This window comes from Mirounga angustirostris, unplaced genomic scaffold, assembly GCF_029215605.1.
Source record: "Mirounga angustirostris isolate CCGP_5_RB_7025 unplaced genomic scaffold, mMirAng1.0.hap1 SCAF_10, whole genome shotgun sequence".
In the NCBI taxonomy this organism is placed as follows: domain Eukaryota; kingdom Metazoa; phylum Chordata; class Mammalia; order Carnivora; family Phocidae; genus Mirounga; species Mirounga angustirostris.
The window spans coordinates 126,728,459-126,747,626 of record NW_026991718.1 but is presented as its reverse complement, the minus strand read 5'-3'; the positions used below and the strand labels follow the sequence as shown (position 1 = coordinate 126,747,626).

The following is a 19,168-nucleotide window of genomic DNA, read 5'->3' as shown; positions in this document are numbered from 1 at the left end:
GACCTCACCTAATCTTTGGAGGTAGAGATTATCACCTCTGTTTTACTGATAAGAGTTAAGGTTGAGGGAGATGAAATCACTATCTCGAAGCCATTTGAGAGAAGTGGCAGAGTGGGGTTCAAACTCTACACTTTCTGTCATGTTCTGTAAGGCAACTTAGGTACTTATCCTGCCTAAGGGCCTTTCGGCTCCTCAAGGGCATAGACTGAGTTTAGTCTCTGCATCTCCAGAATCCGGCACAGGCTCTCCATAAATGCTTCCTGGATGGATGGAAGGATGGGTGGGTGGATGGATGGATGGATGGGTGGGTGGATGGATATGTGGATGGGTGGGTGGATGGATATGTGGATGGGTGGACAAATGAATGATAGATGGTGGATAAGTAGATGGATGAATGGATGGATGGTTGGATGGATGGATGGAGTAGAAAAAGCGATAAAAGTGGTATGAGAGATAATGTCCATCTGAGAAAGCTGTTATTCTACATTAAGTCACCAGTGAGGCTTCTCTCGGACCTTGGGAAGCATGCTGTTAGGACTCCGTCTCTTTTCAGAGAAGACAGGGAAGGGATCCACTGTTTATTGAGCACCCATTATGCACCAGACACCATCCTAAGAACTTTATATGCATTAACTCAATCAGTCCTCACAAAAGTCCTATGAAGAGAGTACTGTTTATCCCATTTCTTAGATGAGAACACTACGGCTCAGAGAAATCAAGCCACCTTCCACAGGAGTAAGAACCTCATGGATGATCATAACACAGCCTATTGGTGGGATGTGCATTGGAACCTATGGTAGCCCTGGGGGAGGGGGTCCTCCCACCCCAGGGCCTTTGCACTTACTGGTCTCTGCCTGGGGCTCTCTGCCTCAGGCTCTTCTCATAATCAGCTCCTTCTCACAGTCAGGTCTCAGCTCAAATGTCTCCTCTCAGAAAGGCCGTTATTGGCCACCCCACTTAGAATGCCCCCCAGGCATTCTCAGAATCACGGAGGATACAGATTTGGCTATTGTGATAGACACTCAAATAGCAGCGGCTGAAATGATATCAAAGTTCATTCTCAATAAGGAGAGATCACTAGTTCTTGAAATGGGGTGTCTGCATCTGAGGCTCGTGTGACCTCAGCAAGGCAGGGGAACACAGTGGAGAACATCATGGGCTCTGCATCCAGCCCTGCCCGACTTCAGGCCTTCCGGCCGTCTCTCACAACACAGACCCAGGGGACCTCGCACACGGATCTCAGTCTTTCTGAGCCTCTGTTCCCCCATCCGAAACGAAGGTTGTCTCATGAGGGTCCCAGGAGTGAATACCTGCAAAGCATCTAGAGCAGGGCTCAGCAAACCAGGTCTCACGGGCCACATCTAGCCCACTGCCTGTGTGTGTCTGGCCTGCAAGCGAAAAACGGCTTTTACATTCCCAAGGCACTGAAAACTATCTAAAGAAGAATACCGCTTCGGGGCGCCTGGGTGGCTCAGTCGTCAAGCGTCTGCCTTCAGCTCTGGTCATGATCCCAGGGTCCTGGGATCGAGCCCCGCATCGGGCTCCCTGCTCCGCGGGAAGCCTGCTTCTCCCTCTCCCACTCCCCCTGCTTGTGTTCCCTCTCTCGCTGTGTCTCTCTCTGTTAAAATAAATAAATAAGATCTTTAAAAAAAAAAAAAAAAGAATACCGCTTCATAACAAGCGAAAATGACATGAAATTACAATTTCAGTGTCCGTAAAGGTTTCCCAGAACACAGCCGAGTTTGCTCCTGTTTGTCTCTGCTCCGTGCTCTGGTGCACGTGGTTGTGATAGACACATGGCCCACAGTCTGAAATAGTCATCGTCTGGCCCTTTACGGGAAGAGCACGCTGACCCCTGGGCTAGAGAACGTTGCTGGGAACACAACAAGCCTCAGCGTGTGGTAGCTCTTATTCAGGTCCTTGGGAAGCAGCTGCGGGGTGGGGACCACACTGTGCTCATTAAGCCCGTGGGCCACCCTCTGGGTGAGAGGCATCTTATTTGTCATCTCCTTCACAGCACTTCAAGTTAGAAATGACTATCCCCATTTTACAGATGAGGACACTGAGGTTCCAAGAGCTGATGGCATTCATCCAAGGTCACCCAGCTGGGTAAGAGGCAGAGCTGAGATCTGAACCCACAGTCTTTGGGTTCCACTAACTCCATACACATACTTCCCACCCTGCTGCCTGAGGTGGCTCTGGGAAAATGCCAGCAGCTGGGTCTCTCCGAGGCCTCGTAATGGGATCACGCTGAAGAGTCTGTTTAAAATGCAGATTCCTGGGACCCAGCACAACCTCCTGAATCAGTCTCCCAGGGGAGGACCAGGAATCTACATTGCTAGCAAAATCCTCCAAGGGATTTCAATGTCAGAGGGGTGGTCAGGGGAAGAAGAGGTCCCTATGGACTACAGCTGTCAGGGAGGGCCTCCTCAGGAAGGCTGTGCTGAGGAATTGCACCAGTGAGGGGGAAGGAAAGGGCATTCCAGGCAGGGGCACCTGCCAGAACAAAGGTGGGGAGGCAGGAATGAGGCCAGTATGTGCAGTGAGGGGTCGTACCCTGGGGCAGACTACACACAAATCAGCCATATTTCCAGGGCGGGGTGTGACAGGTTTCCCCAAGAGCCCTGGCGCTCCCAAGAGATAAGGCAGCTCTTCCACTCAGGGCCCAGAGCCTCCTCTTTCTCTGGGTTCTTAGAATAAATTGGAAGTTTCCCACTCTGGCCTCCAAAGCCCTACATTATCTGGCTCCTGCCTGCCTCTCTCTCATCATCTCTGAGTCCTCTTTCCCTTGTTTCTTCCACACTGGCCTTCTTTCTGGCCCTCAAACACACCTTGTTCCTGGGTCAGGGCCTTTGCACTTGCTGTTCCTCCATCTTGCTATGCTCATCCTCAGACCACAGCTTAGCAGGACCCCTCAGGGGGCCCTTTCTCGACCAGCTGCCTCCCTCCCACAGACACTTTTTCCCCATCACCCATTAACTCCCTCTCTGCTGTGTGTGTGTGTGTGTGTGTGTGTTCAGTCTTCCTCTTCCTTAGGACAATGACTTCCTGCCTCATTCCGTGCTCTGCCCCCAGAGCCTAGCACAATGCCTGGCACATGGAAAGTATTCAGTATATGGTGACCGAATGGACATAAAATGGGAAACATGCCCAAGCCAGAGAAGGGCTGAGCCAAACTTCTGGACTCTCCTCTTGGTTAAGCACTCAGTGCCCCAGGGGATACTGGTTAAGGGTCTGGAGTGATAACTGTGGCATGAAAGTGGGCAGAGTGGTGTGTTGGAGAGAATTCTTAAAGGAGAAAACAAAGCAATTGTTCTCCTTTTCCTTCCTCTACCCTCTGGAGACAAGGACACACTATCGCCTTCTAGAATTCTCTCCCTGCCTCCACAGACCCTGGAGCTAATGGCCATCTAGCTCCCATCATTGAACAAGCCCTGAGCCAGCCTTCCACATGAATATTCTCATCAAATCCTCACAACTGAATGAGGAAGTATCACCGCCCCATGTCCTAGATGGAGAGACTGAGATTCGGGAAGGTGAAGGAATTTGCCCAAGGTCTGGGGTGGAGGCCAGAAACTAGAGCCCAGTTTGGACCCAGAGCCTGTTTTCTCAGCCCCCATGTTTTGCTGCTACCTTGGGCCCCACCGTCCATCTCACGCCCCTATCCCACTCCCCCATCCCACCGTAGGTAACCTGCCACCATCAGGAAGTCCTTCCAAGATCTAGCTCAGAGCCTCAGCCCATCACCAAGGGAGAGGATTCAAAGACAGCTTCTCTTTCTGTTTCCACTGTAACTTGAGGGCTCATTTCTAACCAGAAAGGCATGGAAAGTGGTAAGCAGAGAGGTCATAGAAAACCTGAACCCCAAAGGAGGTCACTTCTCAGAACAGAGAATGGGCTGGTGGTTAGGGTGCCTGAGTTCAAATCCCAGCCCCAGCACTTCCTTCTCTGTGTGACTTTGGTCAGGCTGGTGACACTCTGTGTGTTTCTGTCTGCCCGTGTTTAGGGGGGTCTTACCAGCCAGGCACCCATGTCCAGGGTGCTCTGAGGTTTGAACCAGAGAAGTCAAAGTGTGAGCTGGCCAACTAGGGGCTCGCAGGGAGCCCAGGCCTAGTGGGGAGCAAGCATGGTGACAGAACAGTGGAGAACAGTTCCAGACAACACTAGAAAAAGCTGACAATTGGAGCGCCTGGGTGGCTCAGTCGTTAAGCATCTGCCTTTGGCTCAGGTCATGATCCCAGGGCCCTGGGATTGAGCCCCTCATCGGGCTCCCTGCTCCACGGGAAGCCTGCTTCTCCCTCTCCCACTCCCCCTGCTTGTGTTCCTGCTCTCGCTGTCTCTCTCTCTGTCAAATAAATAAATAAAATCTTAAAAAAAAGAAAGAAAAAGAAAAGGCTGACAATTAAGCGCCAAGTGGAAAGACAGTGATCCTATGGAACCTTCCAGTGATTCTATGGAACGCCCAGAAGAAGAACTTAAGATTTTAAGGCAGGACATCTCAACCTCAGTACTGTTGATGTTTGGGTCAGGAAAATTCTTTGCTGTGGGGCTGTCCTGTGCTTTGTAGGATGCTCAGCAGCCTCCCCGACCTCTACCCACTAGATGCCAGCAACCATCATCCACCCCCACCCTACTCCACGCCCAGGATGACAACCGGAACTTTCTCCAGGGGGCACATTGCCTTTAATAGAAAGGAGAATTATGAGGGAAGTAATTTATATTAAACCAGTATGCATTTCAATATACAAATGCCTGATCACGACAAAGATACCAGAAAACACCACGGAAGTGTCAGGCGCCTTCGCTGTACATAGAAGCCCTGTGAGTGTGACCGTGACAAAAATAGAGAGCCACAGGGGTGTTGGCAACCCAAACACCACAACTGGCCTTGCCATCCCCCACGTGATTTTTCTGGTGTGGTGACTAATTCTTGGTAAAGTTCTGAACGAAGACAGTACAGTCCTTCCCCTGCTTTATCCACTGGTTGCATTTCTGGAAAATTCAGCGTGTATGAAAACCTTGGCAGAAGATAGTTGGAGTGTTTATATGTAAAATGGAGTCAGAGTCTAGGTTCAGGAAAATTATAAGCGGCGTTGCTGTGTCTTGGGGCCTGGAGGGCCGGCCTCCACCCACTCAGTGCCCTAGGCGGCCTCTCCCATCCTTGGGACATCCTTGCGAATAGCTGGATCCAAGCTCCTCCTAATAGCCAGTCTCTGAGGAGAGGGCCCTGTTTGTTATCTGTGGTTCTGTCCTTTCTCAACCTAATGGTTTGTTTATTTACACTGCATTCGAGTTTTTGCACACTGCCAGTGGCTTGTCTTTTTATCCAATTTGTGCACATCCTTGGTAATTACCCTTGGAAGTGAAGGAGGCAAAACCAGCACGCGTGATCTCCTGACCAGTCCGCACCAGCCTTGCTACTCCTCCCAGGGAAGTCCGCAGCCCCTCGCTGGATCCACTAGAATTCTCGGCCCTGCCAGACTAACTCTGTGCACATTCCCCAGCTCCCACCTGTGCTTCTAGCCAGAAATAGGGAGCTCGCAGGGTCCGGAACCCCTGCCGATTGTTTCTTAGAACTGGAACCATCATGAGCTTTTCTACATGCCAGACTTTCAGCTAGAACTGGGTTTGTCTCATTTGAGAAGGAAGAGAGAAATTCTTCATGTACTCTTTCCCCTTTCCCCAACTGCCCCCCACATCAGTCACATCCTGCCTCAGGAAGCCACATCTGAAATAAAGCTCATTACTTCTGGCCTTTTGAACTTCCAGGTTTGGGGTCCTCACAACGGAAAGGGATTTTCAAGAGTAAATGGCGAGTATTCCTCCTAAGTGATTATCCTTGGGGCCAAGCCCCGGAGCCATGGGCCCCTACTGGGCGTTATTTCTCATCCTCTTCCCACCTGAAGGATGGTCTTCCCCTCCTGAGGCTGCAGAAGCTCCAAGAGGGCCTGTCCAAGGCCCCGAGGCAAGGCAGGTCACCCCAGGGCTGGGGTTTGTCCCCTGCGAGCTGCTGCCCCCAGCGCCCACCCTCACGACAGTCACCCTGCCGCACAGTCATTTTTCGTCTCTCAGGGTGGAAATAGCTGTTTACCCTATTTTCTATGAACAGGTTTCCAGAGAGGCCTCCAGAATGTGTGTGATCAAGCCAACAAATTCAAAAATACAGCACTTATTACGGAACTTAGTATTAACCAGCCACCCACCCGCCTGGCTCTAATTAAAGGCCTGTCTGTCTTCTGCTTTACAAATCATGGCTTTCAGGGGCCTATAATTTAACCAGTTGCAATCAAGGCCTGGCTAGTTGAGGGTGGAAGACTGGCTGCCCCACTCCCAGTCTTACTGAGGCTGGTGACAGAGAGGCCCCCTGGGGTACCGTTAGTACCTACGGCCTTGGCCTTGGGTTCACACCCTGCCTCCGTGGCTCAGAATCTGGACTAGGGCGAGGCACTCACTTTGGGCACAGAAACCCAGGGTCAGCTTGATTGATTTGTGCTTTTCTCTCAGACTCCAGGATAGCTCAACATGGCAGAGCCTGCCTTTATGCAAGATTTAGATATTTTGTTCATCATGAACTTTTTTGCATCAGGTTCGATTTTCCAAAACAGTGCATGGAAAGGTGACTCACCTTGATTACTGAGTCTTGGTGACTCCCTTCAATTTCGTCATCTTCCTCTCGGCCCTGCTGCCACTCCATGGAACCTCTGTCCAATCACCCCACCTCCAAACGGCAGTTTTTCTGTCTTTTAAGCTGGGATACTAATAATACCTACTTCATTGGGCTACTGGCATATAGCTGGCGCTCAATAATGGCAGCCATGGTCAGGGAAGAGAGAAAGCTGGGGGCACTGTTGGCATGGGGAGAGGATGGGGACGAGACCTCAGGACGCAGGGCTGTTTGGGCACCACGGGCGTCTCCCATCCCTGGCTCCCACCCACTGACAAGCAGCACCCCCATCCCCTCACTGTGACAGCCAGAAATGCCTGCCCACCCTCATGTTTCCAAAATACCTCCCGGGGGCGGGGGGGGGGGCGGGCAGTGCCACCACCCCTGGGCTGGGTCACCGTCTTGGAGTCACACGGGACTGGGGCTCAAATCCAAGTCATCACTTAGCTGTGTGACCTTGGGCAAGTTCCTTAACCCCTCTGAGCCTCTTGTTTTCTTCATTTGTAAGGAGACAGGAACAGTATCTCATGGGGGTGATTGAAGTGTTTGGACTTCCAGTTTGTGGTAGCTGCGACTGTGGTGATTACGTCGTTTGTATTCCAAGCGATGAGCTCTTCTTGGCGCAGTGGCTCTGGTGGCAATTTGGGGGGAGGAGGAAGCAGCTCACGGATGACTTGCCAAGGGGAAAGGAGCAGATCTAGCCAGTTAATGTGTACTGTTTGAACTGAACTGCATTTACGTATTTCAATTAGCTGCCAGCATTAACAAATTGGAAGATTTCATGAGGAAAAACTCGGCTTTCTTTGTTTCTCTTGAGAAGCTGGAAAATCAGGCCACCTTGGTGCCATCTCCGTCCCCTCCCGGAGCTGGTGAGGGGTGGCCCGAGCACCCCTCACCCCCTCCTGGTATTTGACATCCAGCCGACTTCGCTGTTTGTACTTCCTGCCTGGCCCCCTCTGGATGGCTGCGTTTCAACCCCCCCGGGGCCCTGCCAGGGCGAGAGGGAAGAGCACCACTCAGGAAACCGGAAGGAAGGTTTTTTAAGAGGAAGCATGGGATTGGGGCTGGGTTGTCATAGAAGAGAAGTCCTGTAGGAATTCAGAGTGCCTCAGAAAGAGGCTGAGAGAATCAGGGTTTTTGTTTGTTTATTCAGTCTCGCCAGCTCCTCGCAAATTGCTAAGAGCTAGAAAAATGTTAACGTTCTAGGAAAGGAGCCTGGGAAGAAGCAAAGCGGGAACAAAAACCTGGAGGCTGGAATCCTCCCTCAGTGCCCAAGGAGAATGGGCAGGGGCTGGGAGGCAGTCAGGTGAGGGACAGTCAGGAGCCCCCTACTCCAGGCCTGGTTCTGCCACAGACCTGCCTGCTCGGTCAGCCCCTCTCTGAGCCTCCAACCCTAGACCGGGTGAAAGAAAAGGGAAAGGTTGAGCCGGGAAGGGGCCCTTAGGCTCAGGAATTTCGAAGGTTGTCTTCTTCAGTACACTCTCCTTGATGCCAGTACACAATGGGCGCTTAAGCAGTCCCGTACTGTTTGTATGCAGAGTTGTGCGGCAATTTGGCCCTGCCCGGGGCTGTGTTCTCCAAAGGCAGGGGTTAAGAACGGCTCCCAGAACGGCCAAAGAAAGCGGTTGTGTTTATAGCCTCTGCCTGGTCTTCAGGCTGGAACTCTAGGGAAGATTCCAAACACAGGCAAGAGGATTAAAAAAGCTGAAGAGCTTCGTGTGCCAGGATGAGAGCTGGGGCCCCTCAAAGAGCTCAGGAGACAGACTTTAGGGATGGTCTGGTTCAAGTATCCTCTCTCTGAGGAAGGGGTCGAGGGCTGGTCACTTTACCTGGGGCAGCTGATGCAGGGCCTGACGCGCTTGCGAGATGAATAAAGAATTGATTCAAGTAATGGATTATTTAAAAGACAAACATAGGAAAGGAAGGGAGAGGGAAAAGGGTGAATGGATGGTAGAAGACTAAAGGGTGTTGGATGCTGGCTAAGTAGATGGAAGGTGGATGAAGCAAAGATGGAGAAATAGTAGAAGGAGGTCAGAATGAAGGGAGGGAGAGGAGAGCGGGAAAGGGGAAGAAAGGATGGGCAGGTGGAGGGATGCGTGGATGGATGGAAGGAAGGAGGCCTGGTTCTGCCCCTGAGAAACAGTCCATGAATAAGCATTTACCGAGTGCCTACTGTGTGCCCAGCCCCATGCAAGGCACTGTGCAGAGACAGAGAAGTGAAGTCGGTAGAGAATCCCTACCCAACCCCACACATGTCTGCAAGGAAGATTCAGAGGCTAGCCATTGCCCACAGTAGCTCAGGTGAGAGGTAAAAAATCACAGCAGTCCTTCCTTTCTGCCCACAAACTGGGCTCCTCCATCGTAGCCTCAGAACCCCAAGGAGGAGAGAATGGTCCTGGCAAGGCTTCCTGTGGGGTCTGGGAGGGAGGCTCCTTGGAATGGCCTAGAGCCCACCTGCCTGGCAGCTCAATGAGGGCAGGAACCAGGTCCGTGAGCCCATCTCCCGGCGGAAGGCCATCAGTGACGTTTCTGTGATAAATGAAAGAGCGGGTGAGGGAGTGAATGAAGGAAAGCCTGAGCAGCTTTGCCTACGGCTGGAGGCAGATTCCATCTTCTTTGCAAACTTCAGTTTTCTTGCTCCTGCTGGGGAGAGGTTTGCAGGTGGAGAGTGTGACGTTAATGGAAGTGCTTTGGTGACGGCGGTGCTGGTTATTTCCTGGTGGCAGGAAGACTACTACTACTGGTGACACGGGAGAAGACAAGGGAGGACATTCCAGGAGGGGGGAAATGTTCTAATTTCAGTTGCAAGCGACAGAAATCCAATTCAAATTGGCTTCAGCTAGAAAAGAGGAAGAGCTGATTGGCTCAAGCAACTGGACAGTCCAGAAGTAGCTCTGGTTTCTGGCCCCAGATACCCAAGCCCTCGGGCCATATCTTCAGGACTTGCCATTGCAGCTCAGTCTCTCCCCATCTTTTGTCTCTGCCTGCCCTTGGGCGAGCTTCACTCTCAGGCAAGCTCTCTGGTTTTCTGAGCTTCCAATCTCCGAGCCAAACAGTCCCCCCTCAAAGAAAGAACTGCGCCTCCCTAGCCGGTCAGCCAGAGTCCCAAGATTCGCTCTCATTGACCCATCATGGTCACATGCCCATCCCTCAGCCAATCACCATGGCTAGGAGGGTTGGACCACGTGGGTGGGATCAGCGTGGGTCACGTGGCCACTCTGGGAGCCGGAGGTAGACTGGGTGGTGACAGAGAGGAAGGAGATGTACGTGGCAGGGGACCAGTGGGTGGCCTTCAGAGGTAGGGGCAGGTAAAGGTGATAGAAGTCAAACATCCTGGTGCTTGGTAGGTGCTCAACAGTTAGGTTTTCTGCTCCCTGTGCTCTGAGGATAGGGAATAACCTGTATAAGCTGGAGGATGGAGCAGAGCTGGGTTCAAATCCCAGCTCTGCTACTTGCTATCTGTGAGGCCATGGACAAAGCACTTAACTTCCCTGTGGGTCAGTTTCCTTGGCTGTAAAATCGGGTGCCAATCATGCATTTTTTTAATGTCAAACAATGCATTGCGTGTTTTGAGAACAGAGCCTGGCACATAGTAAGTGCTCAATAAGTGGAGGTAATAATGCCAAATCATAGGATTTGTGAGGATTAAAATCTCTTCCCTCTGCCTGGGTGTTCCTCTCCTGGATCTTCATACAGCTGGATCCTTCTCCTTCAGGTCTCAGCTCAGATGTCACCTCCTCAAAGAAGCCCTCCCTGACCACCATAGCTAATGATGCCCTCCTACACCCAGTCACTCTCTATCACAGGAGCCTGTCTTTGTAGTGCCTAAAGTGACCTTGCTAATTCATGTTTCCTCCTTTAATATCTGCTCCCCTCCCCACACACCCAGATGTCAGTTTCCTGAAGACGAGATCCACTTCGGTCACTGCTGTGTCCTGAGAATCTAGAACAGGGCCTGGCACATGGTTTGGCCTCCATAAATGTTTGCTGAATGAATGAATGGACTCCTCTTTTCTTCCATGAAGCAGTGTCTTTGTACAGCATTTCCGCCAACAGGGAGGACTGTAGGACAGAGATGCAGGAATAGGAGAGGGTTGCAGAGATACAGCTTCCCAGATTGGCAGAGATGGAAGGTGGGGGAGGCCTGGATGAACCTGCCACCTTCTGCCCTCCAAGAAGGGCTCCCTTTGGTCTCTGTCCCTGGCTGTGTAAAGGGTCTCAACTCTGGAGAGCCTTGGGAGGCCGGGGTATCCACCTTGACTTGCGTCATCCCCAGCCAAGGTCAGGCTAAAGCCGGCAGGACAGGATGCTGAGGCCTTGGATTACACATCTTTACACATCCGGCTGCTTAGCCGGATTAGTACAGATACCACGCCTATCCTGTCCAGGCCCAAGACAGGGGCCCAGGAGTGTGGGTCACAGGTCTCCTCTCCCTCCCACCCCTCAGGCCCTTCTTGGCCTGGAGAAACATCCAGACCCACCAGAAACTGGGCCAGGACTGCAGACAGTGTGACTGTATTTTCTGCGCATTTTCATTACCATTTATTGAATGCCTACTGTATACCAGGCCCTGAGCCTGGCACTTTATAGTATCTCAGTTTATCCTTAAAGATGGCGGACTGAGGCTTTTTCTTCTTAATTCAGTTCCTCAGTAAATAGTTAATCAAGCACCAACTTTGTGCCGGGCACAGGTCGAGCACTGGGGATACAGAAGTAATGAAGACAGCCCCTACTTTGGTGGAGCTTTTAGATGGGAGACAGGCAGTCAGTAATTAAAGATCTTTAAAATGCACTTCAGCTCCTTAATCAGGGGATGGAAGAGAAGGGGAAAGGAACCCAGGGATCAGCAGGTGAGATCCCTTGATCCACACCCAGGTTCCAGGAAGGTGGCTTGTGCTGGTTGGGGGAGTGTTGCAGTCTGGAAGAGAGCAGAACGTGGACCACCTATCTCCATAAATGTTTGTTAAATGACTGAATGAATGGTCTGCTATTTTTCAAAAGCCTTCCGTAGCTCCCCATTACCTACAGGGTCTTATCTAGATCCCTCAGCCTGCGTTCACAACCTGTCATGATCTGACCCCAGGTGCTCCTCCGGCCTCTCCAGGATGCTCCACCCTATCCTCTTATCTCAGGAAATGCCACTATCATCCTCCTGATTGCTCAGGACAACACCTGCGACTCTTCCTTGACTTTTCTTTACCTCACCTCACACATTCGAGCCATCAGCAAATTGGTTATTTCACCTCCAAAATATACCTTGAATCTGTCTTCTCTATTCTCAGCAGCCACCATCCCTCACCTGGACACCTGCCTGTCCTCCTCACTTAGATTCCTGCATCTATTCCAATCCAGCTACAGGCTGTTACCAAACACAGCTAGAAGCTCTTTAAACCCACATTAGGCCATGTCACTGGCCTGCTAAGAAGCCCTCTGTGGCTCCCGTCGTTCTCAGAATAAAAGTGTCTCATCGGGTCTTTAAGTCCTTCCTCACTTCTTTCCTCGATCTCATCTCTGACACCCATTGCCTTCCTCCCAAGCTCTAGTACACTGTTCTCGTTTCTCTTTTTCTTATATGTCAATCTCTTCTCTGCCTCAGGGCCTTTGCACTTGCTGCTACCTCTTCCTGGAACACCCTGTCCTCAGATCTTGCCATGCCTGGCTCCTGTGCATCCTTCAGATCCCCACACGAATGTCATCTCCTCAGAGAGGCCCTCCTGAGGCACCCTACTGTTTGTTCTCCGATCATTTTGTTTTATTGGGAGAGCAGGTGGTGGAGAATGTGAAGGAGCTTCAAGAAGTCTGGAAGCAGGGGGGACAGGGGAGAAAATGCAGCCAGGGACTCGAAGGAAGCAACAATGCGGCTTCCCCGCAGACCAGGACAATCAGGCCACAGGACCGATGGGTGAGGGGCTAGAGCGGACAGGGATCCCATCCACACCTCCCTGAGTCAGAGCACTCCGTGGACCCAGCTGCAGGCCCAGCATTCCGAGGAAGCCATGACTGCTTCCCTGACCGTGCTGAAGCCTTACCCTCATCACCGGCCACACTTGCAATGATTTATTCCTCGGCTCGCAAACCAAGATCCCGGCGGAGGCCAAGCAGGCCTCATAAACAACTCATGCAGGCCGTGTGGAAGATTTTAAAAACACAGGCCTGGACTAGCTGGCACTCAGATCCAGCCCGGTTGCCACAGAGGAGGACATGTCCAGAGTAGCCAGAACCTCAGATTTTTTCTTTTCTTTTCTTTGCTTTCTTTCTTTCTTTCTTTTTTTTTGAGAAGCTGGAAATCTGGATTCATAGAGGAAATAAATGTTGGCAAATAATTCAGTGCGTGGACCAAAGCGACCTGCTCACAGGTAGCTGGAGCTCTCCAGCTAGCAGAGCGGCCTCAATTTACACTTGTTGGGCCACTCACCCTTCACTGGCACTGAGGGTGGTATGCATTTTCCACCCATGATTTCCATTGCTGCGCCCATTTTACAAATGAGAAAACTGAGGCTCAGAGAACTGACTTAATGACCCATGCCAGGGCCCAGCCTCTACGTAGAACTCCTTTGCACGGCCCCAAAACTAAAGAGGTTCCAACGTCTGTACTAAGAGCATCTACCTGGTTTGTCTTGTTTCTTCTTCTAAATCTGCCCTATCTTCCACAAGGGGAAACCAAGGCTCAGAGAGGTTATGAAATGTACCAGAGGTCACCAAGCTGGCAAGAGCCAGAATTGCAACCCAATTGCAAGTCCAACGTCAGAGTTGGCAGGCTAACTCCTTACTCTCCGTTCAGCTCCAGTGTGAAGGAGCTTTGAAAAGTTCAAATGACCACAGAATCTTTGGCAGTACCAAATCTCTTAGCTGTGCAAGCGCCTACTAAGCGTAAATCGCCAAGAAGTGCTAGGTCAATTAAGAAATAAAAGGAAGGAAGGTCACCTGTATTTTAAATCAGTAAGTAAGTAAATAAGTAAGTGCTAAGACTTCGGGTCCTTCCCTGGAAACACTGGGTGATAGCCAGGACCCTCAGAGGGCATTTTTTGGAGGGAACGGGAACCTCAGGAGTTTTGTTCAAATGAAGACATCCTGACAGCTGGTTCACTTTACTTGCCAACTACTGAGCCTTGGGTCCTGCTTCTGCCAGACCCCAGTGCAGTTTAGAAGATACCAAAAGGAATCCAGAATCTGCCCAGCAGCTTAGAGCTCGGGGGGTTCCACGTGGTATATCTCTTTTAGTCCTTTGCTCCACCATTTCTTGGTCAGTGGAGGGGGAAAAAAACCAGTATTTGTTGAGGACCTGTTAGATGCCAGGTACCTTCTATGTGATATCTCAGTGTGATTCAGCTGCTTCCTGGCTGTGTGATCCTGGGCAAGTCACTTTACCTCTATGAATCTGTTATCTCACCTGCTAAATGAAGGTGAGAACTTTGTTGGCCAGGTCATTTTTTATTTGCAAGGGGCAGGAACCCAACCCAAATTGGCCTAATTAAAAAAGGGTATTGGTCAGTTCACGTTAATGGAAAGTCCAGGGATACTGGCTTCGGGAATGGCTGTATCCAGGTGCTTAACTAGTGGCATCAGCAACCTGCCTATGTCTCTTAGCATAGACTCCCTCAGCAATGGCTATATTCTTTGTAAGATTCTTCCCAAAGGTCCAAAGATGACTCTCTGACCTCTCCAGGTTGACATCGTAATAACTCAGCGCCCCCTGATGAAAAAGAACACTTCTTCCCCAATAATTCCAGAAAAAAAGAAGCCCAAGATGAAACTTGATTGGCCAGTATGAGTCATGTCCACACTACTAAACCTATCTGTGCCCAACTGCCCCAGCCACATGTGGCTGGCTGTCATTCCCCACTTCAAGCCCTTGTACCTGTGCTTACCTCTGCCTGAACACCTCCTCCTGCAGGAGTCCATCCTTCAAGGCCCAGCCCAAATGACTCCTCCTCCATGAAGCCTCACTTTTGTGAGCCTTGGTTTTCCCGACTGTAAACCAGGATTTGAGAGCATCTACCTCTTCAGGTTGATATAAGGAGTAAATGAGACTAGGCAGGCAGAGCAGTTGACACAGTGCCTGGCCTTAAGTAATCAATACATTTTGGCTGTTATTATTATGTCATCGTTAATAGATGTTCAGCTGCTAATTCAAGCTTGTATTTCCCCGTAGTGCCCGACACAGGGCGAGGACTCAATGAGCATTGCATTTTGGGTGGTCCAATTGGGTCCATGGCTTCTCAACCCATCCATCCAACCAACCAGCAAATTGTCCAACCATCTACCCATTCACTTTTCATTTAATGTACCAGAATTTGTGGAGTGCCAACACCATACCAAACTCTGTGCTGGGGAATGGGGCTCAGCTTTGCAAGACAGACACAGTCCCCGCCCTCACAGTGCTGATCTGGGTAGGTGGGGAAGCAGAAAATGAATGAGTGAATAAATAAATAAACAAGATGACTGCAGACTGTGGCAAGTCACCAAGGAGGTAAAACAGTGGGGGAAGAATGAGTAACTGGGGAGGAGTTTTGTGGGGTTTTCATAAGATTTACTTATTTTTAAGTAATCTCTACACCCATCATGGGGCTTGAACTTATAACCCCAAGATCAAGAGTCAAATGCTCCACCAACTGAGCCAACCAGGCACCCCAGGAGGTATTTATTTGAATCAGGTTGTCAGGGACAGCCCCTTTAAGGAGGGAATATGAGGGGTATGAAGAAGCCAGTCACAGAGAAATTTGGAGGGAGAGCATCACAGGTAGAGAAAACAGCAAGTGCAAATGTCCTGAGGCAGGAATGCTCTTGGCATGTTGAGGAGCATATAGATGGCCAGTGTGGCTGGAAGAGAGTGGGAAAGAGCAGAGGAGAGGAGATCTAAGAGGCCGACATGGGGACCAGATCAGGCAAGGCCTTGTAAGCCCTGTAAGAGTTTGGACCTTGTTTTGAGTGCCGTAGGAAGCCACTGGAGAGCTTCAAGAAGGGGAGTACAAGACCTAGTTCCCCTTAGAGAAGGGCATGTGCTTCCATCTGGGAGAAGTTGAAAAGGCTTCTCCAAGGTGCCATTTCTGCCAAGTCCTGAGAGAAGTGAGAAAGCCCACTGTGTGTGCAAGAGGGAGTGGGAAAAGGATTCTCCAGGCCCGAGGAACAGCCAGTGAGAGGTGCTGAGGGCTCTGCTGACTCCCTTTTTATAACAGGAAGACGAGAGGCTCCTGAGGGACCAGACAAGAAAGGTGTTGAAGAAAAAGTGTCTAATGACACTTGTCATAGATGGTAATATGGGGGACTCCATTCAGGACATTGTAGCAGGCACAGGGACCGTGGGAGGAGAGTCTGGGCTTGACTCCCAGGACAGCTGGGGCAAGTGGGAATTTGCTGCTGAGAAGCAGCGTGGCTTATGGGGTTGGAAAATCACTGAGAGGAAACCAGTGGGTTGGGGGATTCTGGCTGACTATCCGAGGGACTCTTCTGAGACACAAGAATGATCGCCCTCATTTTCCAAAGCAGGCCCTTAGCGGGGCATGAAGAAGGGAGTCAGAGGAAGACTGCTGCTAAGAGTATTCCTAAGAACCGTAGCGTGTTCTGCACTTCGCATGTGTGGCTTGAAGAGCCTTGAACTTCCGTCCCGTTCCCTCTCCTGCTTCATTCCCTCTTACTCTTCCCTTCAGTTGCCCTGCTTCAACCATGCTGGCCCCACATGTTCCCACCTCAGGTCCTTTGTGCTTGCTGTTCCCTCTGCCTGGAATGCTTTTCCCACTGATGGTCACAGGGCCAGCTCTTCCTTATTATTCAGGTCTCAGCTCAAAGGTCACCTCCACCGAGAGGCCCTGCCTGACCACCACAGGTGAACACATCTCCTAGTCATTCCCCTTTCCTACAACCGACTTAATTTTTTCGAAGCAATTACCATCACCCAGAATTATCCTATTGCCCTGTTATTGTTCACTGCGTACCCCTTCCCTCTACAAGATGGTCAGCTCCACACAAACTGGGATTTCTGCCTGGTTTGTTCACTGCTGTACCCCGAGCCTAAGATGGCGCCTGGTGCATCATTGAACACGTGGATGGATGGATGGATGGATGGATGGATGGATGGATGGATGGATGGTTGGATGGACAGATGGACAGATGGACGAATGAATGAGGTTAATCCTTATAAAAACCTGACCATGTAGGTATTATTATTCCCTTTTTACAGATGAAGAAACTGAGGTTCAGAGAAGCAAAGTTCCTTGTGTGAACTTACACAGCTGTGCTAAGGGGCACACAGGGAACATTGATTGTCCAGGGGCAGGATTTGAACCCAGGTCTCACTGACTGCTCTTTTCTTCAGTCCCCCGCCAATGAATAATAATAATAGCTCATTATAACAGACCCCACATTAGAATGGTCTTATATGATGCTCACATCTTCCTTCCAGTTGAAAACAAATGAGCAGCAAACATTCCCTGGGCCCCGACTGTATGCTGGGCACCACATGCATGATCGCATGGAATCCTTAATGAAGTAGGAACTGTGGTGATCCCCATTGCACAGGTGAAGAAATTGAGGCTCAGAGAGGTTAAGTAACTTTTCCAAGGGCTCACAGCTGGAAAATCAGGAAGCTGTTGCAGGTCTATGGGGCGCCTGGGTGGCTCAGTCGGTTAAGCATCCAACTCTTGATTTTGACTCAGGTCATGATCTCAGAGTCCTGAAATCATTCTCTCCCCCCACCCGCCTGCCCTAATGTGGGGCTCGATCCCAGGACCCTGAGATCATGACCTGAGCCAAAGGCAGATGCTTAACCAACTGAGCCACACAGGCACCCTAATAAATAAAATATTTTTTAAAATAATAAAATAATTGGGGCACCTGGGTGGCTCAGTCATTAAGCGTCTGCCTTCGGCTCAGGTCATGATCCCAGGGTCCTAGGATCAAGCCCCGCATCAGGCTCCCTGCTCAGCGGGAAGCCTACTTCTCCCTCTCCCACTCCCCTGCTTCTGTTTCCTCTCTCGCTGTCTCTGTCTCTGACAAATAAATAAATAAAATCTTTAAAAAAAATAATAAAATGCAGGCCTAGGTTCCTAACCAATACATTCTAGTGCCTCTCTTCCACTGGACCTAGTTTATTAATTCATTTTTCTATTCATTTGTCATGCTTCTTCCTGTGTTTGATGATGAATGAAGACAGGGTTCACTGTAAAAGACAGGATGAAAATTCATATTATAGAGTCTTCCTGATGACTTTGACCCTTTTAGTTAACTTTTTGTCAGATCTGATGAGCTCATCGTTGCTTTTAACCTCGCGTCGTCACCACTGATAGGCTCACGCCGGAAGTATCCGTTTAGCTGTTATCTTGATGCTTACCTGGGCTGACATTACTAAAGCTACCTCCAAGCTGTTGTTTCTTTACCAGGATCTTTGTAAACCATTTGTCTTTGTCTGCGAGGACTAGTTTGCTTAAAACCAGAGAATAGAATCTACACTCCAACTCAACTAGATGAATTAGTCAGGATACACTAGATTACAGAGGTGAGTAAACAGTAGTGAGGAGTAGTGAGGAAACCACAATCTCGTGACTCTACACGTCAAAGTTTTGTTTCTCACCTGTGTGATTCCCCCTAAGGACCCAGTAAGAGTGCAGCACGGCCCTCTTCCAAGTCGTGGTGACTCAGGATCCACTGTCCTCTCAACACGAGACCTCCATTGTTGCTGAGGAGAGGGAGCTCACACCCACTCACCCTCAGCCCAGAAGCTATCTGCATCATCCCGGTGCACAGCGAGTCACACAGTTCTGCACAGAGGAAATAGAGGCCTCCAGTGTGCCCAGGAAGAAGACGAGAACCAGAGAGGAGTGAGTGCTAGAAATCTCTTCCACACCAGGCATACATACACTGCAGGGCTGCGGTCAAAGATGTGAGGGTTTCTTTGCCAACCCACTGAGTTGGGGTGCCCCCTCCTCCTTCAGGGCACTTCTGTTTCCCCCATGGCTGTCTGAGATACCCAGCGAGCAGGACGCCAGTATTGATTCATGGGCTCAGTGTCGGTAAAACGGGATTGCTTCTTTTCTTTTCATTTAAAAGTAGAAATGCCTGGGATGCCTGGGTGGCTCAGTCAGTTGAGCATCTGCCTTCGGCTCAGGTCATGATCCCAGGGTCCTGGGATCGAGTCCCGCATCGGGCTCCCTGCTCAGCGGGGAGCCTGCTTCTCCCTCTGCCTCTCTCTCTCTATCTCTCATGAATAAATAAATAAAATCTTTAAAAAAAAATAAAAAATAAAAGTAGAAATGCCGGTAATTTCTCTTTTTAAAAATCTGCCCCCAATGCCATTATTTTTTATTACATCGATCACAGTTATTTTTATTTTTGTTATGGTGAGACTACTTAACATATCTACCTTCTTCACATTTTTTAAAAAGATTTTATTTATTTATTTGAGAGAGAGCGAGAGCACGCGGGAGAGAGAGAATGAGCAGCGGGGAGAGGGAGAAGCAGGCTCCCCGCCAAGCAGGGAGCCCGATGTGGGGCTCGATCCCAGGACCCTGA

General features: G+C 50.2%; 1 protein-coding gene and 1 long non-coding RNA gene across 40 annotated transcripts in view; one reads left to right on the top strand and one right to left on the bottom strand.

Annotated features, from left to right (window-relative positions):
* The window catches only part of LOC123851878 (uncharacterized), a 128,879-nt gene that overhangs the window by 33,108 nt on the left and 76,603 nt on the right, over positions 1-19,168 (bottom strand). For 35 of the 39 annotated variants that reach the window (XR_010405877.1, XR_010405879.1, XR_010405883.1 and 32 more), the window contains one exon: positions 18,231-18,438. The exons of the other annotated variants lie outside the window; for them this stretch is intronic. This is a non-coding gene — a long non-coding RNA (uncharacterized LOC123851878). The remainder of the gene's footprint in view (positions 1-18,230; positions 18,439-19,168) is intronic. 39 annotated transcript variants of the gene reach the window in all.
* KCNB1 (potassium voltage-gated channel subfamily B member 1) overlaps positions 1-19,168 on the top strand; it is a 100,744-nt gene that overhangs the window by 61,162 nt on the left and 20,414 nt on the right. The window lies entirely within an intron of this gene.